At 38.1% G+C, this 16,148-nt stretch overlaps 1 protein-coding gene across 2 annotated transcripts in view; it reads left to right on the top strand.

The window, feature by feature from the left end:
• zmp:0000001236 (mastermind-like protein 2) overlaps nucleotides 1–16,148 on the top strand; it is a 48,929-nt gene that overhangs the window by 3,094 nt on the left and 29,687 nt on the right. The gene's annotated exons all lie outside the window — the stretch shown is intronic.

Below are 16,148 nucleotides of genomic sequence, written 5' to 3'. Positions count from 1 at the left end.
AGACTGGCCTTCCCCACAAAATCCTAACCTTATTTGTTCTGAGAGGAAATAGTGAAGAAAATGTGTTTAGAAAAAAAATTACAAGAGGAATTTCTTCCAACCCACACACTCAAAGGGAGTTGATCAGTGAGAAGCACAGGCTGGCTGTCATATGGCTAGAGCAATGTCATTTGCTTCATCCAACTGCATGTGGCTGAATTCAAATACCATCCGTGTGTTGAGGGCTTAGATTTATCCCATAGACATCTGGTAGCTATGATTCAGGTCCAAGGCTTTAAACTGTGGCAAAGTTACATTTCATCCAACCCACTGAGAGTGCAAAAGGGGATCGCTGGCCTATCAAGGCTGACATTTACATTTTTGCAAATGTTTTCTGTGCATGATACTTTAATAATGTGTTGTCACACCTTGTTAATTGTAGTGTCATTACTGATATGATAGTTTGATTGTTGGCATTGACTTGTGGAAAAGAAGTGTCGGACTGTGGTAGACAGTCTGTGTAGATGTGCTGAAGCCTGATCTAAACAACTAGAGAATATTCACCAGAGCTCCAAATCAGGTTAAGGAACAAAAACAAAACCAGGAAACAAATTGTATTTTGCTAGGAACAAGATCAGAAAATGTAACCAGAACAGATATGTGACTGTTCCAGAACAAATATGTTCATTTGAAATCCCTGTAGTCTAGTAGTGTATTATTTATGAATTATCTCCAACTCCCAGTTGTTTCTGGAGCAACGTTTCATTCAGAGTGTCGTGTTTTACACATGCTGTGGCAACACAAGCCATAATGCTATGTGGCAGAACCTGGATGAAACAAGGTAATGCTTACCTTGTTAACTTACTAAAAAATTTTTTTTTCAAAATAAAACTCACCGTGATAAAGTGTGATTTAAACAGATAAGCAGGCCTGGTCGTTGTTGCATTGTACTTGTGAGAAAAACAGCTAAGCTAAACTAAACTAGGGATCAGCATTTGCCAGACAGGAAGGCTATACACTTTTAAACAGGAATTTGCTAACTCTACTGACAACATGTAACATTGCAACTGGGCTTATTTTGATAATAAAATCACTGGCATTATTATGATGGGCTATTTCATAGTTTACATATAGTTTATGTGTGTGGGTGTGTTTGTGAACATGGCAGGTCTAACAACTTCTAATAAACTTCTAAACATATTTTATTATATTAGGTAAAATGAATGGCATTGACCATTTTTTTAACTCAGGCAAAGGATATTATATAATTAGCATATTGCCCTCTCTCAACATATGAAAGTCATATGGCATATTTGTCATTGACACAGAGACATTCAGCAGCAGACAGTTGCCGATAACACTATTTTACTCCTGATGTTTGGCGAGAAAAGCCTGCTATCATTTACACACTGAAAGTGTAGGTTAATGTTTCACTGTTGAGTAACCTCAGAATGTTAGCTAGCTAGTTAAGCTGGCCCAGACAATGGTGTTAGCTAGCAATTAAAATAAAACATATCTCTGTTAGATCAGAATGATATAAATAAATGATGATCAAGTGATCCCAGCCTGAACAGACCGAGAAATGTTGGCAGCCTATAGGTTTCCAAACGTGGCCAGTTTTAACTGTGGGTCAGTCATAGAAAATGAGACAGATTTTCTAAAAGGGATCAACTAAGTGGAAAAAAGTAAGGAAGAAATAAAGAAGAAGAAAAAAATAAAGTGAGAAGAGACACTGAGTTGCTAATTTATTGCATGTGGAAAAAGCTGATAAACTGGCAGGCCAGTGTATGTGTAGGAGAGGTGAAACAATGTTTTTAATAAGTCGTTGTTCTTGTTGTAGAGATGTATTATACTGAAGTTTTTGGGATCATAACTCGCTCTGCTCAGCCTTTGCAATCAATTTAGAAGTGCTTCAAATTCAAAATGGCCCTGAAGATTGTAAGCCACTGAATTAGCGGCTGAACATAGCCGCCCTTGTCTCAGGTCCGGGCCGTACTATATACATGCGAGTCAAGTCTTCCGCAAAGCTATCCTTTTCCTACTTGATGTAATTTCTTAAGCTGAGAAAGTACCTTGAGTCTGTCAGGTTTTTGCTGAAGAGGGAATAAAAGGACTGGCTCACCATGCAGTGTGCTTTGTTGGACTTACCAGAAATCCGACCCCTGTGGGAACCTGCGTGTTCAGGTGTGTATGCATTCACGCATGCCTGTTAGCAACTGTGAACCTGTGTTCAGGGGAAAAACAATGTCTCTTACTTATCAGTGTTTCTGATTCAATTCTTCCTCATATAAAACAAAAAAATAATATGTAGTACCCCCTACAATTACTCATGTAACTAGCAGAGGTGGGTAAAATAGGCTAAAATATTGCACAAGTTAAAATATAGTTACTAAAAAGGACTTAAGTAGAAGTAAAACTGGTTATGCAGCTAATCCAGAGTACGAGTTAGAAAATGTTTAGGGAAAAAGCTACTGAAGTGGCATGTTACTTGTTACACAGGATTAGATTTGCATTTCAGAAGAAGCGTTGGTGATTATTTACATTTACATTCATGTAAATGGAAACAGGCAACTGGGCTATTGTTGGCACTTTGCATTATCACAGATAGCTATTATTTTTGACAGTTTGGAGTTTTTCACTGGTTTCCTCCATAAATTCATGTGGCTCATGCACTGTAGACTTTAATGTGACATTGGTGAAACAAAGTCATGTAACGATTGAACTTATTGATATTTCACCAGGAGGTAATGGCAAACTAAATAAATTTAATAATGTGTAGTGAACAAAATAAGCTCCCATCATAATGTGAAAGACTGTAGTTGGATGTACATGGCTAAATAAAATCAAGTAAAAGTACATTTTACCTTTGAGTCGAATAAAAGGAAAAAATACCACATTAACACTATGCTTATTCAAAAAGTTAGGAAGGTAAATATGACAGTAAATGTAGTGTTACTAGCCTCCTCTAATAAGCAGATTTTGTGAGGTATTTTAAAAAATAGGGCATCAGGTTGTATATTTTTACTAGGTCGTGAATTTTTCATTTTGTTTCACCAAGTAACCAGTATAAAGCTTGATACGCTTGAAACATCCAACTTGTATTTAAAAACCCTGGTCATTTCTCAGTCAGGTTGCACGTGTTGGATAGCAATAGACTTGGCACAGAGGCCATATTGGGGAAGGAGATAATTTGAGGGATTCACGTACACCCCACCTTCTAGAAGGGTCATGATCCTTTCCAAGGAAATGAGAAAATGAGCTCCTAATGTCAGTAGCGGGCTCCTGGGCGGGAATGCTGGGTCAGATTGGGGGCTTTCTGGCTAGATCAGAGTTCAGCACTGTTTACATTACAACACAGGATATTTCTCGCAGGGCGGCCAAACCGGCTTGCCGTTCCCAGGCTCCCCGCTCTCAGCCTCACAGAGCCTTGAAAAGGAGCACAAGCACTCTCTTTTTCTTCGTTCCTTCTCCTCTGTTTGCCTCCCTCTCTCACTCCTTTACACTATCCCTTGCCTAGTCCTCTGGGGTCAAAGCCATTTGTGTTGTGCTGATTTTCCTGTTTTTAGTTCACGCAGACTCAGGAATAAGACATTATTAACTCTAAGCTTGAGCACTGCAATGAGCAAAAACAATTGTTTTGTCCAGTGAGGCAGTATATTCAGAGTTTGAGATGTGCAAGTAAAAAATTTAACAAGAGAGTCTTGAAACTGTGGCCAACTTTGATTTTATTTGGGTCTTCAAACTGAACCAACTGCGAAATTTCATTGAGGTTATGGGTTATTTCAGAATGACAGTACTGGCATTATAATCCAGATTAAGAGTGTGACCATATGTCGTTATAGTGTGATGCTGTACAAGTACTGATAATGGTGTCACAAATAAAACAACATATTAGGCAAAAAAGAACAAGAGAAAACTGCATTTCTATATTGACTGGATTAACTGCCGAAGGGTAGGAGTTCAGTTTAAAATATACTGCAGATGTGATGTCGCTTAATATCACACTCTTTAGAAAAAAATTATATTGGATTGTTGAACTCTTATACAGTAGCATGCATTTTTTCATACTGTTACCCAAGTCAGTGTTTCATGTCCATCTTGTCCAACAGCTGATCCATTAAATTTCGTTCCAAACTAATGCAATGCAACTTAAGTTTTAACGCCACTGTTTACAAACAGTTACAGTGAAAAACAATGCGGTTTGAGCACATTTCAAGAGTCCGTCTTCCTGTTTACTGCTGTAAAGATATCTGCCGATACTTCAGCATGCTGTCAGTTAAGCTGTGATTTCCCCTGTGTGTACTGTTCAATCATCACCCTGACAAATAAATAAACATGACTCATACAAGTGAGAACAAATCCTTAATGAAAAAAGTTTGTGAGCCTCTGATGGAGTTATTAAAGAGAGAGTACCCTCACCCTCTCACACTGGTAGCCTTTATGTTAGCCTTTTTATCTTAAAGTATGCTTTCAATTTGTGATATACAGTAGTAATCATTAATAAGTATATGGCTAGTATAGTAACAGTATCTTTAAAATATTTTGCAGAGTAAACATAAAACTGTAATAGGTTTACTAGCAAGTGTACTTTTTGATCAGAAGCATCGATAGAACTATTATACAGATAAAGTAATAAGTTTTAGTTTCCTAAAGTAACATGTACTGACATGTTTTATTCCCCATGTCATCATGTCATTGACCAACGATTACAATTTTATTTATTAAAGAACAACACATTGTCCTTTTTATCTGTTTATAATTCCATTTAATACAAAGCTTGTTAGTTCTTGTTATTACTTATACCATTATAAACAGCAATTCCTTCATTTTTGTCTTGGTCAATAAGACAAAAATTGCAGCTTGTTACCAAGAAATTATAAAACACATTGTCCTCTGTTCTGAAGACTTTAGTAATAGCTTTACCTCTGACTGTTACAAAGCACTGACACTGGAGACTCCTTCCTTAAATGTTAAATAAACATCTCCTCACAGAACACTAGTTTATTCTTTATTCTTTGTTAAAACTTTTTAGATCTGTTTGTTATTAGTCTTACATTATGTGGAACGTTGACCATACAAGACCCTGTGAATTAGCTGTTACTATGGAAACCGTAATATATTAGAATGAGTGCATTAATATAAACCTGCTATTTGTCTTCAGCCAGTACTACTGTTAGACTGCTGTTATAGAAAATCAGCACTTTCTGGCCAATCATTCGAGAAAATATACTAAAGATACTATTATTTAAGGGCAATATATAAGTGGAGATACATACTTTGATTTCTTGCTGAACATTTAAGGGTTTTCTGCAGTAAATTTGTGCCATTTGACCCCAGCTTGCAGTTCTGCCGCATAATTGTGAGCTGTCTTTGTTTTGTCTATTACTCTTGCAGTAGAATTCTGCCTGTAGGCATGTATGTACACAGTGTGTGCATGACATCCAGCCTGGTGTCATCTCTAATCTCAGAGAGTTTCTGATCCATGAAGCTGTAGAATCCCATAACACAGTAAATATAAAAGGCAAATAGCATATCTGAGAATATATCCAGCATGATTCTAAAGATTCTATGCTAGTTAATACTCAGTATTGTTCCTTGTTAGAACATTTATGAACACCAGTTGGTTTTAATTGTTCTTACAGGAATGTTCCAGCATGTTTTCAACCTAATTTTTATCTATTATATCTACAGTATTATGTGCAAGTAGCCCGAACCATAATATAATAAAAATTCCTGTATTGTGAAAAGAACTGAAAGCCCATAATGCAAGTTATGTGCAGTTGTTGGGATTTTTTTTGTTGTTGTTGCATATTTCTGTATAATTCTTTCATGAATTCTTTCATTCTGCTCATGTGCAGATGTCACAAAAAAACTATGAAGTGTGAAATTATTCTATGTAGTCGTGTATTAAACCTTTATTGACTGCCCAAACTGGCCTTAGACTCGAATTAGGAGTGGGTTTCGAGTAAACTGTTCTCTGTTCGTTTCCTTGTACTAAGAAAAGAAATGATTTCCTGTGGCACATAGACTACAGAATCAGTGGACAGAGATCTGGCAGGAAAGAAATGCTGGGGTGTACTTTAAAATAAATAACACGTTACAATATTGTAATTTATTACTATGCCTAAATGAAATTAAAATTCTAAATTAGTCAAGGAAATATACTTTTTTATATTAGTCTTATATATGCACAGATTTTGTAATAGTGTTTAATAGTCTTTCCTGCTTTTGGAGTAGTTTCTCGGTTTTTGTTTGATGGGATTGGTTTCTAAGAATATTCCTGCATTTTTAGCAGATTTCATGCCTCTCTGAGTGGAGGGGTTAAGCTCTCTGAGATGCACACAAGTCTACTTTGTTTACCAAATCAATTTCAAAATTAGGCCAAGTGTGGTGAAAGGATTGTGGCTCCTGTGTTTTTGAACAGAGAGCATGTTTTTGCATATTGCATTATTTATTTGTTTCATGGCTAAAAGAAGCTGAAACTTGGTTATAGAGGAAAGGGCTACATCAAGGTCGCTTCTGCCATGACAGACATGGCTGTCTATCCGAATATTCTGTCAAACCTGTCAAGTCTATGTGCTTCAATGTGCTGTGAAATTGGATAACACAAAATGAAGGCAGTTTTTATTTTTGCACTTTATGTTTTTTGGGAGATCTTAGCTTAACCTTTACACCATCATGTTTTTGAATGCAATCCCATATGTCTCTATTTCTTGCATATGATTATTTAATCAATCAGACCAGACAATTCAACATTTGTTTTGTTCACGTGGGGAATTGTCTTGACCTTGTTTGTGTGTTGTGTCCAGAACATTATAAAAATTCATTCATATCCAGTAACTTCTTTATCCTGGTCAGGGTCGCAGTGGGTCCAAAGTCTATCCCAGAAACATGGGGCACAAGGCAAGAGAATACATCCCGGACGGGAAGCCAGTCTATCTTAGGGCACTGTGCACAAACACGTTCCCACACTCACCCACACCTAGGGGCAATTTAATGTCACCAATCCACCTACCTGTATGTTTTTGGACAATGGGAGGAAACCAGAGAACCCAGGGAAAGCCCACGCAAACACGGGGAGAACATGCGAAACTTTGCACAAACGGTAACCCAAGCTCAGGATCTTGGGAACTCTGGAGCTGTGAGGCAGCAACGTTACCCACTTCACTATCTACTCAAGCAGTCACTATTTAAGCAGTGAAATTAGGTACTAGCATTCCTCACTCTGGAGACTACAAACCTTCTCTTATGTGTTTCACTGTAGATACTGAACAATATGTTTTAGGATGACTGAATAATACAAATAATATGCTTTAGTGGTGGACAGATGATAAATCCATTAGCTAGCTCACTTGGCAAGTAAAAGCTGCAGTGCATTGCCCAGTCCCATATTTTGGTCTCCTGGAACCCTAAGTGAATAGGCTAATATATGGTAGCTAATGTAATGTGCAAATATATGGCAAACTAGCTAGCTAATCAAGTGCATTAATACAGAATAAGAAATATAAACTCACATTGTGTTTGTGACAAAAAGCCACTACGTTATTGACAAACATTTGACAAACAGCTGAAATGTGTTCTCTCCTTGCACGTAAAATATAGTATTTGAGTTTGGATGGCGTCTTTATTTTCTCTGAGTGTGTTTAATCACTAGTTAAGTGCATGCTTTGTTGGAGAAAATCTGTTCTAATACCCACCAGATCTCACTTCAGCTGATGTGTGTAGTGCAGCAGGCAGTGGGATTTGGAAATACTCTCTGTAGTTACAGTGTCAGTGATACAGACTCGAGGTGTTTTGCATCACAATGAAGTGCATTAAGTTTAAGCATAGCTAGATACCAAAAGAAAAGCTGCTGTTTTGCAAAAGTCAATAAATGAATAGGGTTGTTACTTTTACTGGTTGTTGGACCTAGATGTCCCCTGGGCAACTATAAATATAAAAGCGAATAACACGGACATGAAATCTGCTTGTACCAGGCTAGTAAATTGTCAATACCTGAACTGCCTAATACAGCGGGACTTGAACTTGTTAACAATTCTATGACAGTTCAGTTTTATGTAATCTTTCTACTGCTGGAGTAAAAGTCAGTTGTTAATACAAATGGCATCATTTGTACATGTATTTGCACCTAATTCTGTGTTCAGTGAGCTAAAAAATTTAAAAAAAGAAAAGAAGGAAATACTGCAGGAGGAAAGAAAATTATAGATTGCCTGGAGAAGGACCACCTTGAAAATAAACCATTAAATCTATCACATCCATACCATTTCTTTCTGAACCAGTTGACAACTTGGTATTAAGCACAAATATGGAGACTCAAACCTGTATTTATGTCAAGTGTGAACATCTCGTTTGTTCTCAGAGAACTATTTCAGAGATTTTCTAAGCATCAACAAGCTGCTGTGGCTGCCACTGAAGACTTAAAGCCTTAAAGCCTAGAGTAGAAAGTAGAACTTTTATATGATAAGGATTCACCATATTCATAGGAGCAATGGCGATAACTGTGTGTTGTAGAACCTACAATTGTCTGACATTTGATAATATTAATAGATCTAAATTTGCAAGGTTTTTAATAAAGAATGTGATTTAATGCCACAGCTTGGATCACAGTGCCAAAACATATTGCTTTGAGTGATTGTGTAATCAGTGCATTGCATTTCTTCAGGCTTAAAAGACCTCTAATTAAATCTACATGAAGGAGCATGTAAAAAAACACACATAATGCAAATGCATTTACAGGCGAATTTAAAATATAGTCTGTATCTACAGAGTGGACATGGCTGCTCTATTTAAAGCTGTAAATCTGGATATTAACTTTCTCTTTAGTGTCTGTTGTAAGCCTGCTACATCTGGTTTGCACTGACCTGATTAAACAGGGCCATGTAGAGAGTCATTCATATTGCACAACCTATTTCCTGGCTTTGAAAACCTATTAATCAGTGTTAATCAACTGACCACTACTTGTCCCTGAGCCAGTGTGAATGTCTTACTATTTCAAAGTGAGGGATACACTTTTTTTTTTCTTCACAAGCGTGTGAACACAAGTGGTCTTGTTCAGGGAGCTGAGCAAGTCAGGAGGCGCTGGGAAAAAAAAGGACAAGCAAAGAATGAGTAAGAGAGAGACACTAGTAAGAAAGAGGAATTTGAAGGAATCCTTCACTCGAAAAAAATGAAATGTTTCCAGAGGCAGTTTGCAGTATTCAGTTGTGTCTAACTGTATGGCTAGATTCTAATCGTTGCTGCTCACGTGAGAATTATAGAGTGAAAATTTGCGTTAAGATAAAGCAGAGCTGGGGCAGAGGGTGAAGGCAGAGGAAGGAGAGGCAGAGGGAGATGGGTGAGGACTCACAGCTGGAATGCTGCGTGTTTGTGTTGTGAGGTGACAGTGTCGGCTCCTGGCAAGCCTGAGCTCTGGCGCCTGCTGCCCTCAGCCTCCCTTTCACAGACACAGACCTTCTGCTGTTTTACCCTCCTCTCCCTCTCTCCTTTTCCCTCTCTCTCTCTCTTTCTCTCCCTCTCTCTCTCTCTTCCCCTACTCCCATCCTGTGCCCTCACCAGAGATCAGCTGAGGACCCAGCCACTCAGGCTCCATGATTCTGTATTCTTCTTTATTATGACTTATCAGCTCCATATTCCCTGTCACTACACATTCATCCAGAATTTAAAGGAATATTCTGCCACTTTTCAACCTAATCATCTTTTTTATTTCATCTGTTGTATATGTACGATTATCATGGACATGAAGTTCAACACATTTCTCTGTGCTGAGAAAAGAAGGGAAGTGTGTTAGGGCAGCTGTTGATTGCCTCAACAAGTGCCCCTAGATGACTTATCCAGTTTTGAGGAAAAGCTTTCTGTTCTTTTTTGTATCTGTATTTTTCTTTTTATGCTAATCGCCAATTTTCAGTTTGAATACAGAACCCTAAAGAATTCTTTTGTTTGTCCCTCTGGCCAAAACCCGTAAGGTTTATATACACCCCTAAAGTAGAGGGTTTCCCACAGAGAGTAAGTAAGACCAAAGAGAACCCCTTCAGAAAGGTTCTGGTTTGTTGTTTTGGGGAACCCTTAAATTTTTTATGTAGAACCCTAAAGCTGAGGGATTTCCATTCAGAAAGGGTTCAACCTTAACTAACTAAAGAACTCAGAAAAATGGTTACATCTAGAACATATAAGGGTTATTTTCTTTTCCCTCTGGGTAAACCTTTAAGGGCTTGGGTTCAAAGAAACCCATTTGGGAATGTAAGAAACCTTACTAATCCAAAGAAGAAATGAGGTGTACACTTTTAGAAAAAAAAGGTTAAATCTAGAACAAGTGAGTGTTATTTGGTTTTCTGCTTGGGTGAATTCCCTCTCAGAGAGGGTTGCAAGTAGAACCCCTTTAGGAAGATAAGAAACCTTAACTAATCAAAGAAGTCTTAAGAAATCCTTTCTTTTAATCTTTGATTTCTCTTTTAGTCTTGTCTAATTCCCACCCACTTGCTAGCTCTCCCTGTCATATGACAGCTGTCAACCAGAGACAGTGAAGGCTAACACGTGCTTCCTCCCAGACACATGAAGCCAGCAAACCACAAACTGCTGATCATGCTGTGAAACAAGGCAGCATAAGACACTTGGAGGAAAGTGCTATCCACCCCCTTCTGCATACATGAGCGCACAGACAGCTACGATTAGCTAGTCTTGCAGTGATTGACAGGTGAGACAGAGCATGCCACCTCTCCCACCCAGAGAGCATGGACAATTTTGCTCTCTCGAACATATGAACGAACTCACAATCTCTCTCGTACACTTTTTTTTTGTGCCACTCAGGAGGCAAGGATGTAGGCTTTTTAATGAAACAAAACTTTAAATGTAGAAGCCTTAGGGTTTTTTTTAGTCTTGCTTCTGATAGAACCCTTATCTAAAGTGGTTCCACGTAGAACCCTTTTTTAAGAAGCTTAAAGAGCCTTTAGTTACAGAAGAAGCTTTAACTATCCAATGTACACATTTTAATTTAAAAAAAAAGTATGGATAGTAAAATGTTAGAAACTTTCTCATCCTACAGATGTACAATTCAGATGTGCTGTTCTCTCACTGATAAACTTACACCACATCCTGTGGCTCTGCAGCAGAACGTCTGTGCTGTGTTCTTATTCAGATCAGCATGTGATGTGTCTGAGACTGTGTATCAGTCTCAGCAGAGCAGCATGTTATTGAGAGAACAGTACTTAGTGTGTTCTGTGATAAACAAGTGTGTTTATCCTGCATCCCCCAGCTCAAGCTCCAGTGTCAGTGTGACTTGTTGACTCATCAAAAAGAAGAACCTGTTCTGTCTGGTAGCTGTCAGACCTGTAACGGATGGCGGTGCTCAGGCGAGTAGCCTGCAGGCAGATCGCTGAGAGTTTCACTGACTCCGTATTCCTCTAAGCAAGCTCAAAACTAGCCTAATCATTAAACATGCTACATGCTCATGTTTAAACTGCGATGTTTAAAGAACATTCCACTCGTAACTGTTCTAATGGACCGTGTGTGTGTGTGCGTGTGTGTGTGTGTGAAACAAGTGAAATAGGAACATTCCTTCCTCACGCCCACTCCCGTTCTCCCCCTCAGCTCATTGCTGCCACCCCACCCCCTGTTTCCTTCCTGTTCTTATTTTAGAATTTATTGGATGTTTTTTTTTCTCTACATCCGGCAACAAAGAGAGGATTGTGCCATATCCTAACTACACACTCTTCCGTGGCAAGGAAGGGGCATGATCAAATATTTTTTACAAAACAGTTAAATGTTCCTACACACACACACACACACACACACACACACACACACACACACACACACACACAAAGTAACCATGATAGAAAGATTTACATTGGCTTTCACCTATATATATCAATACTTCATGATTTTTAAGCTGATAATATCTGTCATGTGCTTCTTTGCAAATATTTGTTTAAATTTTTAAAAAATCAGCATTGACATTTTTACACTGGATTCATCAATGTTCAGTGTCTGGGTGAATCTTCCTTTTAACTTGCTTTAAACAGTTTTTGTCTCTAAAATCCACATTTAAGTATTGTAACGTAACGATTCAATTTAATAACTGATTTGGGTTTATATTTAGACATACTTTTGAAATTTATAATGCAAATATTTCAATATAGTGAACTTTTTTTTAGGTATAACTTGGGATGCTAGAGGGTCAGAGGATACCCTGCATTCTGTAGAGAATAATTTGTGATATATTTTTATCGTAATTATCTACATGCAAGATACAGTATAGTTATTATAAATCACCTTTGTGTTACATCAGGGTTTTTTGGACTGCATTGGTACAGTTGTGTCCTTCTGCACTGTGTTCACTGGGCAAGCATTCAGTGAGAGTTTGAAAATGTGGACAAAAATGTAGTTTTTTTAATACAATTATAGAGTATCTACCTGGCTTGAAGCTAATTTTCTTTTCTGTTTTGTTTAACAGTATTTGTGTTTGTAAGGGAACACTGGGTTGATTGCCACACTTTTCAGTCTGGCTGTCATATCTCTTGAATAATTAAGCAATATCACACGAGCAAGAGTGCTGTTGTACTGAATATCAGCACGGCTGTGATATCGTGCTGATATTCAGCACATCAGCATGATTGTGAGTGTGAAATTGCTTTTATACAACAGTTTTATAAATTAACACTATTAATATTAATTATTGATATTATTAATTCATGATATTTCAGATACAATATGTCAATATGTCCACATATTTTAAATATTATAGCATTATAAATACTAAATATTAGCACTCATAGAATTAACTCTTGTATGTGTATATATATATATATATATATATATATATATATATATATATATATATATATATATATAATTTGTATGTAATAAGCCTGGAGCATCATGCAAAAAATGAACCCCATCATAGGATTGGTTGTCACACATACTGGGGTTGTTTGTCACAATCATTACACCTTCTGTTAAACATTTACAATAAGAACCCAGGACACAATGATTACTGTCATAAAGATATATCCTATGTGAAAAAATGTAGAGAATATTTATCAAAAGAACATTCTGATGTAATAGAAATTCTGAAATGACTAAATCCAAATCAATTTGTCAAATGAATCTTTTATGAAAAACAGAGGCTAAATTCATAAATAATATAGCTGTCGAAAATCTGTTATTAAGATGTATGCATTCATGCACGTTTGCGTAACCTGTGGTTTATATATTTATTTATTCCACATACTACCAAACATAGTGCAACATTACATACGCGTACTGTTTGTATCAGAACATTACAAGTATCAGTAGCCTTCTGTCTACGTGTCATGGTAGTGCCAGTGGGCACAGAACTACACTACCCATCAGCCCCAGCATGTCACATGTCACTAATCACTCACACCTGTTTCCTGTTTCGCCACGATTAACACCACTATTTAAGTTCCAGTTTTTCAGCCTCTTAGTGGCTATGTTTATACGCACATCAAATTCTGTTTAATGTCTGTATTTGGGTTGCAGCCATATTCCGCAGATATTTATATGCGTGCAGGCATTGGAATATTCCTGTATACATGGTTGGCGTAAGTTGCCATTCCTAAATGCCTGAGTTGCCATTAACTGTAGGCCTAGCCTACAGTTAAGCATCTGTTAGCACCCACAATTCCTTGAAGACTGAGCATGCACATACACCGATCAGCCATAGCATTAAACCACCTGCCTTGTGTCGGCCCCCCTTGTGCCACCAAAACAGCTCTGAGCCTTCAAGGCATGGACTCCACAAGACCTCTGAAGATGTGCTGTGGTATCTGGCATCAAGATGTTAGCAGCACATACTTTAAGTCCTGTAAGTTGTGAGGTGGGGCCTCCATGGATTGGACTTGTTTGTCCAGCACATCCCTCGGATGCTTGATCAGATTGAGATCTGGGGAATTTGGAAGCTAAATCAACTCCTTGAACTCTGTGTCATGTTTCTCAAACCATTCCTGAACACATTGTCCTGCTGCCGTTAGGGAATACCATTGCCATAAAGGGGTGTACTTGGTCTGTAACAGTGTTTAGATAGGTGGTGCATGTTAAAGTATCATCCACAAGAATGCCAGGTTTCCCAGCAGTACATTGCCCAGAGCATCACACTGCCTCTGCTGGCCTGCCTTCTTCCCATAGTGCATCCTTGTGCCATCTCTTCCCGAGGTAAGTGACTCACACGCACCCGGCCGTCCACATGATGTAACAGAAAACATGATTCATCAGACCAGGCCACCTTCTTCCATTGCTCCATGGTCCAGTCCTGATGCTTATGTGCCCATTGTAGGTGCTTTCAGCAGTGGACCGGGGTCAGCGTGGCCACTCTGACCGGTCTGCAGCTACACAGCCCCATACGCAGCAAGCCGCGATGCACTGTGTGTTCTGACACCTTTCTATCATCGCCAGCATTAATTTTTTCAGCAGCTACTGTTACAGTAGCTCTTCTGTGGGTTCGGACCAGATGGGATAGCCTTCGCTCCCCACACGCATCAGTGAGCCTTGGGTGCCCATGAGCCTGTCGCTGGTTCACCAGTTGTCCTTTCTTGGACCACTTTTGGTAGGTACTAAATACTGCATACTGGGAACACCACAAAATACCTGCCGTTTTGGAGATGCCCTGACCCAGTCTTCTAGCCATCACAATTTGGACCTTGTCAAAGTCGCTCAGATGCTTACACTTGCCCATTTTTCCTGTTTCCGACACAACAACTTCAAGAACTGATTATTCACTTGCTGTCAAATATATCCCACCCTTTGACAGGTGCCTTGTAATGAGATAATCAGTGTTATTCACTTCACTTGTCAGTGGTTTTAATGTTATGGCTGACCAGTGTATATCACCTTTCAGTGGATTTTCTGAATAAGGTGTTCACATGCAACAAATTTCAGATTAAAGCAGGCAAATTCCAGGGGTGGGGATCAGAATTTGGGGAATCAGAATATGGTCTTTATCTAAATCAGGCAATCGGATTACAGCATTTATATGACTCAATACTAATTAGAATATTGCCAAATTCTGCTTAATATCGGAATATTGATGTGCACATAAACGTTCATGTTTATGGTTCACAGTTTTTTGGTTGTTTTGTTTGAACTTTATACAATAAATTATCGGCACTTGCATCCGCCTCCACTACTAATCCATGGCACTACCATGCCATATGTCTCTACCCTATACGAGTTTTATCTATGGCCATTGTATTCTGTTTTATCAATGTAGTCCAAGTTTTATCTATGGCCAGTGCATACACATACTTAGATATACAGATACACAAATAGACATATATGTACACACTAACAGACAGATTATACATATAAAGAGGTGAACATTCCTGTGTATGATACATGTGACAACCATCCCTACAGGGACGTTAAGCTGAAGAGCATGCTAATGACCTCCACATATAAAGAAAGGGTTCAAACAAAATAGTGACATTACACTCACTAACTTTTTCATGACTATGTTGCCACCCAGCAATGTTCTGTCAGTCAGGACTTTGACTCACTAAATTGTTTGCAAGTAAGTAGAGGTGAAAGTGATGAGCTGCTTGTGAAGCCCCATTTGGTGCAGCCAGCTAAATGTTTTGAACCATAAACAAGCAGATTAAGCAGATAAGTTATTTCCTTATACAATTCACCAAGTTTATATTGACACACTGTCAGTAGCTTAGACATAAACTCATTGTAATTCTAGTGTTCTGGCTAAATGCCCAGAAGCTAGTTTATGTCCTGACTGGTGGTTTGTTATTGCCTTTGTCTCTGAAAGCATGCATCATACATCCATGTTCATTTCAATGTTACAGGTTTGGACAGAGAATAAGTAAATAGAGGTTTGAAGATGGTAGCATTCTACTTCTTTTGCAGAATAAAACATTGCCTAGATTTGTCTAAATTCAGTGACTTTTTATACAGTACATGCTTCCACATGCACTTACTAACATAACTTGCCATGCATAGTTGGGTATGACATTGTTTACACCACAGGCCCCAAAACCAAATATTAAGATGTAGTAATATGCATCATTTGAAGAATCATATGTAATTTAATATTTAATGCAATGTTTTTTTTTTAAATAGTATGTATCATAAGTGAAGGAGGTGAAGGATGTAAGTAATACTCAATCTGCTCTTTCCCACTAACTGTCTCTCTCTTTCTGTTTATATTC

The sequence above is a fragment of the Pangasianodon hypophthalmus genome, chromosome 14, assembly GCF_027358585.1.
Source record: "Pangasianodon hypophthalmus isolate fPanHyp1 chromosome 14, fPanHyp1.pri, whole genome shotgun sequence".
NCBI classification, from domain to species: Eukaryota; Metazoa; Chordata; class Actinopteri; order Siluriformes; family Pangasiidae; genus Pangasianodon; species Pangasianodon hypophthalmus.
The sequence above is the reverse complement of the archived record's forward strand: the minus strand, read 5'-3'. Positions and strand labels throughout refer to the sequence as shown.